The 17,049-nt window shown below is 44.8% G+C and overlaps 1 protein-coding gene across 5 annotated transcripts in view; it reads right to left on the reverse strand.

Annotated features, from left to right (window-relative positions):
* Positions 1-17,045, reverse strand: part of LOC308392362 (solute carrier family 45 member 3) — a 47,171-nt gene extending 30,126 nt beyond the window's left edge. The window contains exons 1-2 of one of the 5 annotated variants that reach the window (XM_080875349.1): positions 16,683-17,013; positions 9,650-9,852 (exon numbers count right to left, since the gene is read on the reverse strand). The gene's annotated coding sequence lies outside the window, so the exon portion shown is untranslated. The other 4 variants (XM_080875350.1, XM_080875347.1, XM_080875348.1 and 1 more) reach the window with 4 other exon arrangements.
* Between the last annotated feature and the right edge of the window lie 4 nt (positions 17,046-17,049).

Here is a 17,049-nt window from a genome sequence, read left to right on the forward strand (position 1 = left end):
GCGAAGGTGGATTTGGGAAGCCTGTCGCAGCCATGTCCTGTCCGTATACGCGAGCCACCCATTGCGGAAGGTGCAAGATTGATAAGGAGAGTCCTCAGAATCCAGCGTATATTGCGGGATAGACAGGATCCTTTAGCTCAGCGCGACAGTGTGCTCATTGAGAGATATCGATATTCCCGTGAGGGTATTATTCACTTAACCAACTTGTTGACGAGGGGGTGCAGGACCACCACCTGTCTTTTTTTGCGCTGCCCTTTTCTTGGTTGCTGTTATGAACAAACAAACAGATTATTTCAGGGTCTCTTTCCAAGAGACTAAAAGCAATATAAGTGATAAATATTACCATTCTGTAGAATATTCTTATATTTCCCTTTTACTTGTTCCCATGTTCTAGTGGGTCCTGTTGTGGCTCTAATGTGAAAGGGGATATAATATAACATAATGTAATATAATATAATGTAATATAATATTGGATAATATAGTGTGATATGATAAATCTACCCTACCACCTACTGGTGTTGGCCAGAGGGGCCGATGGCGCGATATGGCAGCCTGGCTTCTGTCCCAGGGCAGCTGTGACAGCTACCAGTGTGTGAATGTGAGAGTGACTGAATAGTGGCATTGTAAAACGCTTTGGGTGCCTTGAAGAGCGCTATATAGATCCACTCCATTATTATTGTTATTATTAAATTACTTACGAGTTTAATTTGTCAGCAACTTTCTGCCAGCCCTCTCTCCTTGCTTTTGCAGCCTTTGCAGTGTTCCCTTGCGTTTTAATTAGACTCTGAAACTCCTAAAATCCCTCACTCAAGAGTTCTTGCTCTGCTGCCGAAGAATACCGAGCGCGCTCCTTCGACATTTTCGCCGACCAATCAAAGGGTTGCCGATCAATGTTTCTACTATCGATGCGTAGCCCCTGTTGGGCCACCCAGTGATCTCACATTACTTCATCCAGCTATACTAATCATCAACAACAGGTGTGTTCGGGGAACCGGAATAGCGAGCTCAGAGTTAGCGCGATGGTTTGGTCTTGGATGTGTCATTTGATCTTGGATGTAGTAAGCGACGTACGAAGAACAGGCCCCTGACCTGCTACAACACAAAACCAAAAGTAGCAACAAATAATCACAACCAAGTGATCTGTTCTCTCCACCACACAAATGGTCACATACGAGTGGCCCTATACCACAACAACTTACTTTAATCCACAAGGTTCAGTAAAGAAAACATACTAGTGACCACCCACAAATGGAGAGCTATGGCCACACGACGACCACGTCAAGGGTGGCTCAGCACCCCTCAGTGTTATTGCCATCACCTGGCCAACAACACTCACAAGTGATCCAACAAAAGTAGCCATATTCCCCACAACACTAAAGGTCACAGCATAAAACACTCACCTCATGAGGATGTCATTAGCATCCATCAACACTGACATTAGATGCGCACACAGTGTACACACTATGCCAACTTAAAAACGACCTACCTGCCTCAGCTACAGACCATAATTAATGAATGGTCTCAAACCTCTTGCCAACCCATATGGAAAAGAAATAGTAAAAACATACATGATTTACTCATGAAAGTGGCCACTTTCATATATTTTTTTTTAGTAAGTATCCAAAACATACAAGTTTCATTATATAATTTTTCAAGGGATCTTATATCTGTTTTCACCCTTGTATGCTTTTCATACAAGTTTCACACAAGACAGATATAAAATTGTATATGTGTCTCTGTGTGTCTCTGTGTGTGTCTCTCTCTCTCTCTCTCTCTCTCTCTCTCTCTCTCTCTCGATGGCCCCAACTGACCGAGTGCTCAGTGAATACCTCAGGCAGCAGAAACCGAAGAAAGAGGAGGGAGACGAGGAACCATCATGGAAGGACAGGCCCCCTTGCCCCTATCACACCAGGCAAGACCCCAGGTGCAGGCTGTGTAAAGATGCCCCAGAGACAATCCAGCACATAACAGCAGGGTGCAAGATGCTAGCAGGCAAGGCATACATGGAACGCCATAACCAAGTGGCCGGCATAGTGTACAGGAACATCTGTGCCGAGTATAACCTGGAAGTCCCGAGGTCAAAATGGGAGATGCCCCCAAGGGTGGTGGAGAATGACCGAGCTAAGATCCTGTGGGACTTCCAGATACAGACGGACAAAATGGTGGTGGCTAACCAACCGGACATAGTGGTGGTAGACAAACAGAAGAAGACGGCCGTAGTGATCGATGTAGCGGTTCCGAATGACAGCAATATCAGGAAGAAGGAACACGAGAAGCTGGAGAAATACCAAGGGCTCAGAGAAGAGCTCGAGAGGATGTGGAGGGTGAAGGTAACGGTGGTCCCCGTGGTAATCGGAGCACTAGGTGCGGTGACTCCCAAGCTAGGCGAGTGGCTCCAGCAGATCCCGGGAACAACATCGGAGATCTCTGTCCAGAAGAGCGCAGTCCTGGGAACAGCTAAGATACTGCGCAGGACCCTCAAGCTCCCAGGCCTCTGGTAGAGGACCGAGCTTGAAGGATAAACCGCCCGCAGGGGCGTGCTGGGTGTTTTTTTCTATATCCATCCATCCATCCATCCATCCATATTTATTTTTTTTTTCTTCTCTCCATATGGGAAGTTTGGTGCCACTGGTTTACTATGTGCAACTCCCAGCCTAAAATACTAAAAAAAAAAACAAAAAAAAAAACAACAAAACTTTACCTGTCTGGTCTTCAGTGGTGTACCGGGCTCGAGGCAACTTTAAACGCAAACTCAAGGGTAGGCAGCAGAGCGGGGTACAGTTTCCCACCAAACCCTGAAGCGTACCCCCACCCAGGATAACCACCAAACACAAACTAAAACAACAAACAAGTGCTTCGATGGAAGGGCAGCACAGCCACTCAGCTGAAACACACTAAAGGGACGTTGCTCAATCACACACCAGTGGAGATTATTGTGGACTTCAGGAAGCACACAGCTCCACTCCCCCCCATCATCCTGACTGACACCCCCATCACCTCTGTGGACTCATTCCGCTTCCTGGGTACCACCATCACCCAGGACCTGAAGTGGGAGCCCACCATCACCTCCGTCATCAAGAAAGCCCAGCAGAGGATGTACTTCCTGAGGCAGCTGAAGAAATTCAACCTGCCAACACGGACGATGATGCAATTCTACACTGCAATCATTGAGTCCATCCTCACCTCCTCCATCACCGTGTGGTACGCTGGAGCCACTATCAGGGACAAACAGAGACTGCAGCGTGTTGTGCGCTCTGCTGAGAAGGTGATTGGCTGCAGACTCCCATCTCTGCAGGACCTGTACACCTCCAGGACACTGCGGCGTGCAGCTCGGATTAGAGCTGGGCGATATGAGATTTTTTCATATCACGATATGTTTTTTTCATTTCAGACGATAACGATATCTATCACGATATCAGCCAAATAACTATATTTGTAAGATTTAAATGTGCCGTTGCTCACAAGTAAAATGTGAAATAATCAGCAGCTTGTTTTTATTTAAATATTTATTTCCCATAATAAGTTCAACAGGGTAGATGTGCTTAAGGAACATGAGACTTTTTCAGATAGATAAAGGCAAATATTGCAAACTACACAAAAGGCAGCCGCTAAAGCGTTTAAGTTTCAAAACAGAACAAATGAAACAGACTAAATTGTCAATTCCACTTAGAAACAAAATATTAATTCTAAAAATAAATCTTAGTTTGTTTTACAGAAGAACAGACAAAACTGACTAACTTTTGTCAATATCAAATAAACTGAGAACTAAAAGGAAATTCTCAATCTCTCCTTGTTGTATAGCTTAGCTTTTCAAACAGTTTTAACAGTTACTTTAGTCTGACAAAAGCCGAATGACGAATTAGCGCTTCCAGTCAGAGACTGAGGCTACGTCCACACGTACACGGGTATTTTTGAAAACTGAGATTTTCCGTTTTCGTTTTAAAAAATAATCCCGTCCACACATAAAGGCAGAAATGAAGGAAAACGCTGCTATGAACATGCCAAAGCAGCAGGTGGCGCTAGATTCCTAACCGTGCAGAAATGTTGGCCAATCAGAAGTCTAGAAGCCTCGGTGGGAAAAAGTAAACAAAGCTGGGGCATAGAAGCAGAACCGAGTCGTATGTGTGGACGGACAGTAACTGTGTGTATATGTAAGCATTTAAACACTGCAGAGAGTAGAATTAACAGTATTGTAGAAATTCATTTCACCGAAACAATAACGTGGCGCACAGTGTGACGCATGCACCAGTTTATTGTATTTCCAGACTTGCTTTCGGCACATTTACAGTGCAGCTACTCTATTTTTTGTCAGACTTGAAATAGCCGAAATACCGTCACACTACGGAACTTCTATGGCTCTTCCGTTCGACAATCTCTCCGGCGTTGGAACCATCATCTGTTTTCTCTTCGGTCACGCTCGGTTGATTTTTCTAGTCGGCACACTCATTTCCTCCATTACGCGCTGGCTCCATTACCCGCTGGCTGCTTCCCAAACAAACACACTTGCGGCTTGGCACTTGTGCTGTACGTAACAAGTCACGTGACGTGACGCTGCGGCTGTGATTGGTTCGGCTCTGCGCTACTTAATTTGGATTGGCTGACCTTTTTAAAAAAAAAAAAAAAAAAAAAAAAGAGGACAAGAGCGGCGAGGTCTATCGCGATAGCTTAATTTCGCTATCGAGTAAAAGTTATATCGCGATACATATCGTTATCGTTCTATCGCCCAGCTCTAGCTCGGATCTCAGCTGACCCTTCTCACCCTGGACACAGTCTGTTTGACCTGCTCCCCTCAGGCAGGAGGCTCCGGTCCATTCGCACCAGAACCTCTCGCCATAAGAACAGTTTCTTCCCCTCTGCTGTTGGACACATGAACAATAACCATATGACTGTTCCCACCACTAACACATGACCCTACGCTGTGTTCACTGCATCATTCCATGTTTGGCACTGATCACCACCTGCACTCATGTATATATCATGTATATATCTATCTACTTAGCACTTTTAATTCTTATTCTCATTTTTATTTTCATGTCTATTTAAGCTTAATTTATAACAGTATGTTTGCACTGAAGCACCGCAGCAATTTCCCAATGTTGTAAACCCGCTCAACATTTGGCAATAAAACCCTTTCTGATTCTGACCATGGCAGCCTAACCTAGCCTGCATTCCTGCCATGTTCGCTTGGTGTGTGTGTGTGTGTGTGTGTGTGTGTCTGTGTCTGTGTGTGTGTGTGTCTGTGTCTGTGTCTGTGTGTCTGTGTCTGTGTGTGTGTGTCAGTCAGAGGCTAGCTATGCTTCGGGGAGGTGACCGTTATCTCAGCGGCTCACAGAAACAGCCAAACAAAGAAGTGCGTGAGCGTCCAGCTGTGACGCCTCCTGAGGCTGATAACGTCTCCTCTCAAAGCCATTACAGTCAGAAAAGCTTTTCTGACTGGAGTCAGACCGGAGTCTATCCAAACGCTAATGTGTTGTCATTTAATCTTGATCAGGCGTGTTTACATTCAGTTAATACTGTTGTCATGCTGTAATTAGGTTTCATTAACAGGTAATTAGCAGATTTGGGTTTTTCCCGTTCGACCGCGATGCATCGTGTAAACAAAGAGATTTACAAACATCTTGATTTCATCTTGATTTTTACATCCGCACTTTATTCCAGCTTTTCCACTGCATCGCTGCATTAGTGCCCAGTGTTTACCACTTGGTTTAAAGTTTAATTACAATTTTAATGTCATGTATGAACACTTTAACCTACATGCAAATATTAGATTTTTTTAATTGACAAATGTAAATTTAAAAGTCAAAATGGAAAGCCTGTAATTATGGATGAAAAAATAAAATAGAAATGCACCTGTGTATTAGGCAGCTGCTGAATATCGTGGTAAAATGGCCACTGAAAACAAGAGCTTTGTCACTTTTTGAAACGTGCCACAAAAAAAAAACCAACAAAAGAAAGCAAACGTTAAAGATGGAGAAGGTTACAGACACAATGCTCATCTGCTTAAAAATGAGTGGAAACCTTTGCAGCAGTGATCACTAGTTATCAGTTATAGAACAAGCTGTAGCGCCATTAGTCAGAGCCAGCTATCTTCCTAAAGATGTCAACACAGACAGTTTAACTCTGAAAAAACAGACAAGCGACGTCCTCTGATTTGGCACAGAGGTCATCAGTGAGAATCAGTTTCTGTGAAAATACATGATTGTGTAACATTAAACCTGCATGCAGAAAACGTCCAGATTACAGTTTGCTAAAGAACTGGAAGTGTGATGACACAGATCAGATGGGGTCTGCCGTGTTCCGTCTGAACTTAGCCAGGAAAATCCCAGTGACTGGAGAATTCCCACAGTGAAGAAGAGAAGTGGGAGTGGGATGACATGTGGCTACATGAGTGCAAAAGGTGTTGGAGGGATGACATTTATAGATGGCACCACAGCTGCCTGTGGTTACACAAAACAAAAAACACCCCACAAACTTGATATGTTGAGTTCCAGCGTCACTGACAGAAGAAGATTCCTGAGTGCAAAACACCTCCCGCTGAACAACGGCATCCTTCATACCAACAAGTCAAAGTGAAAACAAACAGGAACCAAACTGACTTCAGCTGCATCGTCTGCAGATCCACAAAGTTTCATGTAGCAAGTCAAATCTCTTTCTTCTTAATTTTACATGAGGGCAAAGATCCTGTTGTTCAGAAGTAACTTCAGAGGATATGCACTTTTGAAACGTTTGACATTTAAGTAACTCTGCGCCCTTTGCTGCACATAATATATATTTTAATAAAAGAATGTTCTTCAAAAATCATAAAAGGTCACCGAGACCTTCAGTCAACAGCATAACTTCAGTTACAGTGCAGCAGAGCTACCATTAGCCAAACAGTAGCTACAGTTTCACTTCACAGACTAACATGGACACAGCACATTCAGCCAGGCTATTAACAGCATCTACAAATCCAGCTGTCATTCAGAGGTGAAAGCACCAATATTACTCACTAGAAGCCCCAAAGACGTGTTCGCTGCCACCTGGCCGGGAAAGGCCAGGTAACAATGCATGAAAAAGGGCAGTAATAGCAAAATAGCATAGCCATAAAAGAGTAGCAATTAGGCAAAATTATACTCACCAGTGAAAGGAGAAAAACCTAAAAAGGTCCATCTGTAGACGTGTATTGCTGAAAATCCATCATCTAACCTATTTTAAAAGCTATTTGCAGGCTTTGTCTGATCAACACTTGTGACTCACAAAGCTCATCTGTACTGATGCTTCCAACCACCTGCTTCTAGCAAGAGTGGGACTTATTTATCCTGCCTCTTCCCATGTCTCCTGTTCCCGCCGCTCTTATTTAGCCCACCTCCTTTGCATCTCTCCCACCCTTCCACTTTTCCGTGTCTCAGTCTATAAGGTGGGAATTTGGAAAATCCCAAGGCACTTGAGGAATCCTGCTGGTCTTTGTCTGCTTGGGTTTGTCCCCAAACTGCTTCTCAGACAAAAACTAAAACCTGAGATGTAGTGTTAACAGAGACGCACAGCAAAAGAGGCATTTAGGAAACAAAGAATGAATTGATATCATCTAACAGCCCCACAATGAAGCCACTCCCCCAGCTCTTCTCTCTCACCGTCTATAACCACTCCCTAAAAGTTGAGTATTATACCCCCTGACCCAGTATCATGTTCAGCCGCCTATCAGGTCAGGGGGCAGCTCTCCCGCCCTCTCTTATTACCACCTTTCAACCAGCCCAGTCTTAGCTGAGCTCATACCCCTGCATGACTACTTGTCTGTGGATTTCGTTAATATTTCTTGCTTCACCAGCTCAGCAAAAGCCTATTTGAGTAGACAAACACACACACACAAAGTGCACATTTTCAGGGAAACACATGATCAGGCGACCACCCGGCCAGTTGCCATGTCTGTACCAAATGCCTGCAAGCCAAGACCAGCCCTCCACAGAAAAGCTTTTAAAACAGTAATGTCATTAGACTCCAAGCGACTTTAAGGAATCTCCATTTTTGGAGCGCAGAGCCTGATCAATAGAGCAGAGTGCAGGAGAATGGCTGCTGGCAGCACTTCCCTCTGCAACAGGACCGGCTTCCCTGGAATTAAGACAATTCTGAAAATCCCATTTTGGAAAGAGGCCTGGCCTCACTTACTCAGCTTCTGTCCCGACTTAAACAAAATATTTTGTCCTCTTGGTTCAGATATATTTAGAACTCCTCACAATGCACACCAACAGTGTCCTTTCTTTAAAATAGCTGCTAAACGTAGACCATCATTACTCTGCAATTACCCACCCAAAGTGCAAACACGCATGGGCTGAAAGCACACCATCCAAGGGGTGTAATAATTAACCGGGAATGAAAAACACCAGAGAAAATGTAGCAAAACACAGAGAGGGAGAAAGGCTTCCAACCCAGGTCCAAACATACCGGACACTTTTTTCTTTAAACAAATGAATTTATCGCTCCACAAGATGATAAAGCAAACTTTGCATATCTCTAACGGTTTTTTCCCTCCCTTTGCTGTTCTGCTCGAATCGCTAACAAAAGTTTTTTACATCTATCTGCAGCTTTGGCTAAAAATGCACGAGCGCTCCGAGCTGACCGAGAAAGATTTAATTCCACAGTAGCCTTTTCCACAAACCCAGCTTCCTCCTGTGCCAGTCAAACCCAAAGTGGCCATAATGGGCTATGACACACGGCGCCCAAAACATTGTTTCAGAAATAGATCTGGAGGGCCACCGCTCTTGGCGTGTAGCAGCAGGTACCCAACAAAGCCTAAATGTCACCCACATTATACATCGCACGAAGGATGGGAGGGATTGATCAGTCACTGTGTGGTCGCACAGCAAATTAACCTTTAAGTAAAGACGCGATGCTGATGTTTAACCACAGAGCGTCCATAAATGCGCGGTAGCTTTTAACGTGTAGAGTCTTCAGGATAAGCATTGCTCCCATCTAAGAACACTAGACGGCTAACATCGCCAAAGCTAAGACAGCATAGCTGGTCCAGATCTGTGTAGTTTCTCAAAGCTCCCACCAGTGTTTCATTTCCACAGAATGTCCCAGCTGCCACGTATGGCAACATTTACATTATAATGTTGGATACCATTAAAAGGCCAATCGCATATCGCAAAAGAACAATTACTCATGTCAGTTCCTGCATCTGAGAAGAGACGTGACACCCAAAGGAAAAAGGTTTCCGTGCTGGAGAATTTCATGACATGAGAGGCAAAAATTTATTTTTCAGGTTTTTTCGAGTTAAAAAAGAAAAAGAAAAAAGACACATTTTCATGCAAGAAGGAAAACTGAAAGATTTAATGATGCTCTTTTAAACATGGATTTAATTTCAAAGAAATCAGAGCAAGTGTGTAACAATTAAAAAGTTTAAATAAGTAACAGCCAAAAACAGCACTGGTAAAGACTTTGCTTACTGTGTGAACAGACAGAACAGAAAAGCAGCAGAGTAGCGATGGATCCAAACAGATCTGAACTTTATACACTGTATTTAATAAAGTGACGATTCATCTATAGAAAAATGCATCTTAATAAATCCACCATCGAAAACGACCCTGAGACCACCACAAACTGCACGACTGAAACGAGCAGGAAGATCACATCCAGAGTTCAGTTCATATTCTGCAATTACGTTTTTTCTTACATCAAAATCGATTTGCAATCAGAATCAGTCGGCGCCAACCAGCTGGATCCAGTCCGTCCCTCTCCCTGTTTACTTAAGGGCAGTCTGGTCAAGCTGCTGCTGCGGCCGCTCTCGATGTCATTCAGCTGCCTCGATTCTCTCGTCCCAGGGTCGAACTAAATCCACCGTCTGCAGCTGGTCACTGCTCTGGGATGTGCTGTGAGCTTGGAAGGAAGTACGTCCAAGGATGAGGATTATTGCTTTGTTATTTATTGTGCTACTTATCAGTTCATCTGAGGACATGCCTTACTGTGGGCACAAAGTTAGAGCAGAGAATGGGACAGTACTGGTGAGAGCGACAGATCATTCATAGTTAGGCTTAGTTTTGTAAAAGGACAGAAACACAGCAGCGTTTGGATGGAGAGGCTTCACACGAGTCTAAATTCAAGAGAGGAATTTCAACCAGGCTGCAAAAAGAGTACTTAAAGCACGCCAGTGCAAAAGTGTAGCAACAGTGGTGTTAGTGAAATTATACCCTTCACCATCTTTCCTTAAAAACAAAGTGTCATCTTTGCATTCATTTACTTTTGTTCTTGAACACGTACAGCACGTGAAGCAGTCTTCCAGGTTGTACTTTTTACAATGACTAGTATCTAAAGTCCAGCTATTGGACAATAACTCTTACTTATATGTTGCTTTGAACCATTACAGATGCATTTCTTGTTTTAGTGGCTAAAGATGCACGCAAGCACAGGATGCAGAAGGAAGGAAGCATTAACTGCTTCTGTAGTGTGCAATTGTTTTTTTAACAGTCAACAAAAAAAGGGAAAGTCCACATACTTAAATGCTGGGATGGAGTCGGTGACGGACTTGCAGGAAGTCGTGGGCTGAGAGACAGAGCACCAGGAAGCTCCTTCCAGCTTTTTCAAAAACTTTGTGGTAGTTTTGCGAGGAACGCCAAGGTCATGAACCTACAGCTGCGGGGATACAGTTAATGCAGCAGTCCACCGAGGACTGACAGACAAAAGGACAGATGGACACCAACAGGTCCATCTCCCTTTTCCAGCTGTTGTAGGAGCAGCAGTGGCCCCAGGGTGTAATGATTAACGCCTCAGTCAAATGCTGCACAAACCAGATGGTAAAGATAGATGAGAAGGGCAAAGTCCCTCGTCTCTGCAGCTCTGCACCCACAGACAAACCATCACTCTCCACATACGATTAATCCTGTGCGCACACAGTGTTTAAATCATTTTTAATAAACATGGAGCCGTAGTCAGGAAGCACTGTGCCGTAAAACTGTAATCACATAGCCTTTTCTGTGCAAACATAAAAGAGCAGCATAAAAACATAATTACACAAAAGGCAGGCTTTTATAGCATCGCTATTTACTTTCCAAACCTTAAATGATGACTAAAGAGCGAGAGGCGACTTCATATATTCTGGGGAGGAAAAAAGAAAAAGAAATGTCCGGCGTCGACTTGACAAGAAAAATATCCCTGCTAACAAAAGAAACATGCAATCAGGCGAAATCTTTCCTTCCTTCGTTCTAATCGTGCCCTCCAAAGTTCAGTCGGGACGCTCGTTATGAAACGAGCTCACAAACAGGACATTGTGCATCAACAAGGGTGGACGTTTCTGACAAAAACACTGGTGTGGCGAGAAAACAGGCATCAAAGCACTCACATGCACGCTGACTCAAATCATAAGCTGGCTCTTTTCATAAGGCACAGAGCATCTCACATATCAAAGGTCTCCCTCGAACACTCAATAGCATCCCCTTCAGCTCGCTACATGAAAGAGAACACTGTGGTGTCTTATAATACGCCGTTTTCCCCGTTCACAGGGCCCAACTTCAAACATGGACAAAATCAAGTAGGAAGCCTTTCAGTGTCTCTGTGGAACGGAGTTTCTTGGAAGTTTAAGTCAGAAATTATCAGGAGGCAGCAGGCTCATTCATAATTTGGCACACTAAACGCCTTACTAGACGTGCTCCATATAGACCCGCCATCACACACACACACACACACACACACTCGCCGGGGCTCCTGCTTTGCAGAGTGCGAGTAAGTATCACGAACATCTGGCCAAGCCCTTATCACCATGGGAAAAATGTCTAAGGAGGCTGTGTTATCCCTGCTCCAGGGTCCGATTTAGATTGTGTCTGCGGTTCAGCAGCCATAAACTGTCATAGCTGTGATTCTTGTTAATGGGAATCATGAACAGTGATTGTTAAGCGTTTGTTCGCCTATTTCATGAGAGCTAGACCTGAGGCTGTTTTGCCTTCAATGCCATGCAGCCTCGCTCACGCCTGACCCACGTGGGCAGAACTAAGTCAAGTCAGAAAATGAAATTAAGCTGGCAGAGGAGGCGTTAGAAAGAAATGGCAAACAGACCGGGTGGGTGTCAATATCAGTGACATTCACCTGGACCGAGTGTGTTGGGGGGTTCAGGTAGTTTCATTGGGGCCGAGGTCAATTGCACCAACGAGTTGGGGAATCCTTTTCTTAATGGTACTGCCACGTGAAGACATTCGTGGACTCCTCAGTGAAGACCTTTCATTAAACCGTGGTTTCTCTCCGACTCACATGACACAGGGTGGCAGGTCTACCACCTGAGGTACTAACAGGAAGGTTGGTGGTTCGATCCCAGTCTGCTCCAGTCTGCAGATACTAGCCCCATGTTGCATCTATCGGAGTGTGGATGTTAGTTAGGAAGCACTTTAATAAGAGTAGAAAAAAGTGCTTGGCTGAATGTACAAGTTGTGTAAAGCCCTTTGAGTGCTCAACAGAGTAGAAAAGCACTATATAAGAACCAGCCCATTTACATCACTACAGGATTTATTTATTAGACTTGGCACCTTTGTGATATAATTATAGAAAGTTGTGTTCAGACAAACGACCACCAGCTCAGTGAACAGTTTAAATGATAAATGCAGAAGGTGAAAGAATCTACAGCTGAGCACAAACGTGCATTTCAACATGTGATATAACATGAAGCCGTTTAAAGCAGCGTCGTGCAGACGTACTACGATTCCTCGGACAGGAACCAGGGATTTTTTTAACCTTAATGGCAGAAGATTTGAAGCAGGCTTTCATGTCTGAGTCCTTTTGTCTGATTAGTGCACTCATGCTCCCAACTCCCATTACTACCTGACTCTGACAATACAAGCGATGACTCATTCAGTAGATTAGCAAAGGAAAAAATAATAAAAATATTCGTCAAGCTTCCAAGTGCACCGATTTGTGTTTAATGAGGGGGATCACGACTGTGCACACACTGGTCTTAACTCATCTGTACAGCTGCACCCCACAGTGTCGCACCTCAGCTAACCCCACACACATTATTATTAGATACCACTACAGGCCGACGTAAAGTTCAACGCGATAGAACGAAGCTGGAACTTCCAACATGCAACACAAATTCATAACGTCACATTACAGGCTCGAGTTAAAACTCCAGAGAGTCAGTGCACAGAATTCCTTCATTTCCTAACAAGACTTAATTTCACATCTGCAAGCAGGAACATGAAACCTAGTTTTGACATGCAGACACACAATGCAAGACTTTTACATTAATATTACATGAAAATGTTCCGTCCACAAACATGCACGCACAAAGGTTAAAAGGGTGGTTAGCGCTACGTTGTTGTGTTTCCTGTTCAGCTGACAAAGGATGAGTAACATTACTTTAACATAATGATCATTCCTATCAATCAACAGGATCCGAGACAAAAAGGAAATCTCACTAAGACTCCCACTGGGAAATAGGACCAGTGTCCCAGAAATGAGATGGCCCCATCAGATTAACACAGAGGCCTGAGAGGGGACTGGAGTAACAGAAACAGCTTAGACATGACAGGCAGTTTGTGGTGAAAAATTGCAGGAGGCACAAAAACTGTCCAGCAGTCAATATAATGACATTATGAGAGGACAAAAAAAGGGCTTAAATTTTATCTAATGTTTCACAACATCTCAGGAAAGGGAGGCATCAGGAGAATTGTGCTTTGCCTGCCATATACGAAGCGAGAGCCACAATTAGGTTTCCATAATTCACTAAAAAAAGCCATACAGTTGGCATATTTCACAGTGAATCTGAATGACAAAAATACTGAGCAGCAAATTAGGATTAAAGAGAAAAGCATTTGGCCAAGCAAGCCACTAGAGAACTGAACCAGTGCCAGTGCACCCACACACTCCGGCATGGAGCGATTCCATGCCAGCCCGGAGAGAAGACAGGGAATACTCCTTCCTTTAATCAGACAAGATATTAAAAGAGCATCGATAACCTAGATGCTTGAATTAAATATGTCTTCACCTTCTCAAATCAAGTCAATCCGGCTACACTCCCGAGTGAGGTCACGAGAGGACTCGGATCCTTAGAAGAGGACGATAAAACAAACGTGCTGCAAAAACGTTCCCAGCAACATCCCAGAGGAAGCGGCAGTAATGTGAAACACAGTGAACGGGCTGAATGATAACCATGTCACAAAGGTGACATTCCTAGCTGGAGGGAAAGTCGCCGTCTTTTCTGTAACTCGGGCCCATTAAGGTAGTCTGTATGCGGTCTTTCTTTCTGGCCCGGCTCGCTGGGGAGCACCATTACAGGGAAGCAGTTTGGACTTTGACCCCGGTGCCTGCAGAGAGCTGGGAAACACTTCTGAGCTCCTCTGCTTCCTGTCAGTGAGAGATGCAGGAATCAGACAGGTTCCTTAATATTCAGCCTTTTCCCTGCTGTTAGTGGTTACGGGGGCCTAACGATGTGCATTCCAGCACTTGTGCGATTTTCACAGTCTAGGAGCAGGTGTTGCTTCGCTTTTGATTGGTGGTTGTTGTACTCCAGAGAAACACATACCAAATGAAAGAGGGGGGAGAAAAATCTCACACTTCCCCCTCCCTCCCCATCAACTTTCTTTTGCCATTACCACTTCTCTGCCCCCTCCTGTTTTTACAATGATTAGTACTTAAGGGACTTAGCAGTAAATGTACGAGGTGTAAGTGGTATGAGTGTGAAGACAACTACACAATACACAAATTCATGCAGAGACAAAGAAAACAAGACAAATAAGAGCGCCAGCATGGATCCTGTCAGTGCGGCTTCAGTGACGTGAACCCCCCCAGGCTATTAGTCCCAACTTAGATGAAGGTTTCAACCAACTTCCTGCAAAATCAAAAGGTTTGTATTTTCCTGTTTATAATGGACAAAACTGAGACAAAGCAAGAACTGGAAACGATCGAAAAACAGTTTGGGATACAAACACACAGAGCTTCAGGCGCTGTAAGCAAACACATCCACATAACAACGCTTTCCCAGAGCGTCTCCTCGGATGTGAGGGACGATTTCAGACTGTACCTGTGACTGCTGGCAGCACACGATGCTTTGAAGAGGACAGAGCTTAAGGGAAACAAAACGCCTTCGAGCAAATGCTTTTCAGACTCAAACCATCAGAAAAAAGGTAGGAAATAAATATATGTATCACACCCACCACGTAATCCAGCACTCGTCTTTGAAAGCATATGCAAGAGCTGAAAAGCCAGGTACACACAGGAAGAACAGAAAGCACACCAAGCCGGAGCTAAACAGCCTACGAGCGATTAGAACTGCAAAGCCTTCAGTCTGCCTAAGTAGCTTGGTGTCCTCGACGGTGGGCGATTATCTTGCGCTTGGCTTTGGGGGGATATCAGACTGTCAGGGCGCAGTTAGAGAACAGCCAGCTGGTCGTGGCATGGAGAAGCGTTTCTATCACGGTGGAGCAGATGAGCAAAGCTTTCCTGGGGGCAACAAATAAATAAGAAAGTTGCAAGTACTAAGAATATAACTGCTCTGAGACCAGCCGGTCAACCGTGACGACAGCCTGCCACTGATCGTTAGCAGACAAACTTCTGGGTGATGTCAGTGCAGCAGTAAGAATTTACCGCTACTATTTCACAACCCTTATGTGGCAATAAGCTGCGCACACGTGGACGCAGTTTAATTTGATGCCGTTTTAAAAGCAAAGAAACAGAAATGACGTGTGACAGGATGAAAGAGAAGAGTCCAGTGTCCAAGGCGGAGTGACTACCAGACCTAACGCGCCCAAGAAGCGGAAAGAGGTCTTTGTGTGACGGCAGAGTCACGGTCATGGGTTAGAGCGCTTTAACCTTCTGATCCTCTGCCCTCCTCATGTGGATTCTGAACCTTGAATTTTCTCCAAGAAACCAGACTCACACAACCTCCCAAAAACATGCGAGTGGAAACTTTCAGCACCAAAGAAGTTTACTTGGTATAAAGCGTTGCTTAATTTCCTGGTGCTACATTCCTTAGATAAAGAAATTACTATTAGCGGGCTGTAAAAGTGTGATAACATTGTTCAAACAAAAAAACAAAAAGTCGAGGAATCAAAATCCAATGATGGCTGAAAAACAGGAAACTAAAGAGGAAAGCTCGTGAGGCTTTCAGCCTTAACAGCTGATAAATCAAAGCACACACGTCTAGTTCCTGAGAGTCACCATCAACAAGCTGATGGCCGCACTGTGGAAAATCCCATCTGTTTCAGGCTGAGAACACTTGTCCATACAAGACTTGTCTTAATATGATAGGGCAGCTTTTAGAGTGCCTTTACGGTCCATGACCTCACTCTGTAGCGCGCGCACACACACGCGACATTAAAAAAGGAGTAACGAGAACAAAACCAAAGCCCAGGAGTCATTCTTTTGAACGTTACCAGCCAATGCCACATCCAGCTGGAATACTTCGTAACTTTCCACACGGCGGTGTCCGCAAACGCCTCCTCCCCCATCCATCCATGTGTCAAAGCAGCGGGGTCTCGTCAACACAGCGCCAAACGCTTACGGCGAAGGTTTTGGTGTAGACACGCAGCGTTGTGTCGGCCGGGGAGAGAGTAAAGTTACTGCCACCACGGCACTTGGCACGGCATCGGTGTCCAGGGAGCCCGGTGGCAAAGTGGCGGTCTGCGACGCAGAGTGGAAAAAACTTCCAGACAGCACCACGCTGCTGAACCCTGGCTAACCGCACACCTTTTAGCCGCAGGCTCGAGCACACACCGCCTCACACCTACCTCCGTTTCCAGGTCAGCTGTATCACGGTCTCCGGCGTGGTACGACTCGGGGACGCTTGGGTCAAATTTTAAAGCCGCTGTCTGCAGTTTCGACGCGGTGAACAACGTTGCAAGGCAGCCACATACAAAGAATAAGTTTCAGCACATAGAGCAGCCGACATGTGATAGATGTGTATCACACACGAAAGCCTTACTGAACACAGACAGAATCGCGCTAACAACTCGTTTGGGTGCAAACTTAACCGTAAGTTCCGCGGAGCTCCGAGAAATCCATGCAGCAACTTGCTCGCTCCCGACAGCCCCTGTTGCTTAACTTGTAGCGAGCCAACTACCCAGCTGTGACAACCTCCGTCAAGCCAGTGGCAGC

This window comes from Rhamphochromis sp. 'chilingali' (genome assembly GCF_963969265.1).
Source record: "Rhamphochromis sp. 'chilingali' genome assembly, chromosome: 2".
Classification (NCBI taxonomy): domain Eukaryota; kingdom Metazoa; phylum Chordata; class Actinopteri; order Cichliformes; family Cichlidae; genus Rhamphochromis; species Rhamphochromis sp. 'chilingali'.